Consider the following 824-nt stretch of genomic DNA (forward strand, 5'->3'; position numbering starts at 1 on the left):
CAGGATCATAAGCTTCTTCTTCAGAAGATGCCTCTTGAGTACTGTTGGATGCAGCTTGCATTCCATGCAGACTCTGAGAGATCATATTGACTTGCTGAGTCAATATTTTATTCTGAGCCAATATGGCATTCAGAGTATCAACTTCAAGAACTCCCTTCTTCATAGGCGTCCCATTACTCACAGGATTCCTTTCAGAAGTGTACATGAACTGGTTATTAGCAACCATGTCAATGAGTTCTTGAGCTTCTGCAGGCGTTTTCTTTAGGTGAATGGATCCACCTGCAGAAGTGTCCAGTGACATCTTTGATAGCTCAGATAAACCATCATAGAATATATCCAGGATGGTCCATTCTGAAAGCATGTCAGAAGGACACTTTTTGGTCAACTGTTTGTATCTTTCCCAAGCTTCATAGAGGGATTCACCTTCTTTCTGTCTGAAGGTTTGAACATCAGCTCTAAGCTTGCTCAGCTTTTGAGGAGGAAAGTACTTGGCTAAGAAAGCCGTGACCAGCTTATCCCAAGAGTTCAGGCTGTCTTTGGGTTGAGAATCCAACCATAATCTAGCTCTGTCTCTTACAGCAAAAGGGAAAAGCATGAGCCTGTAGACTTCAGGATCTACTCCATTAGTCTTAACAGTATCACATATCTGCAAGAATTCAGTTAAGAACTGAAAAGGATCTTCAGATGGAAGTCCATGAAACTTGCAGTTCTGCTGCATCAGAGAAACTAATTGAGGTTTCAGCTCAAAGTTGTTTGCTCCAATGGCAGGAATGGAGATGCTTCTTCCATGTAAATTGGAATTAGGTGCAGTAAAGTCACCAAGC

General features: G+C 41.9%; 1 non-coding gene across 1 annotated transcript; it reads left to right on the forward strand.

Annotated features, from left to right (window-relative positions):
* The first annotated feature begins 355 nt into the window (after positions 1-355).
* LOC148547337 (small nucleolar RNA R71) lies at positions 356-463 on the forward strand. The gene has a single exon (XR_015897392.1). It is a non-coding gene; the product is annotated as a small nucleolar RNA R71 (small nucleolar RNA).
* Positions 464-824: the final 361 nt, after the last annotated feature.

The sequence above is a fragment of the Arachis ipaensis genome, chromosome B8 (genome assembly GCF_059453495.1).
Source record: "Arachis ipaensis isolate K30076 ecotype BB chromosome B8, ASM5945349v1, whole genome shotgun sequence".
NCBI lineage: Eukaryota > Viridiplantae > Streptophyta > Magnoliopsida > Fabales > Fabaceae > Arachis > Arachis ipaensis.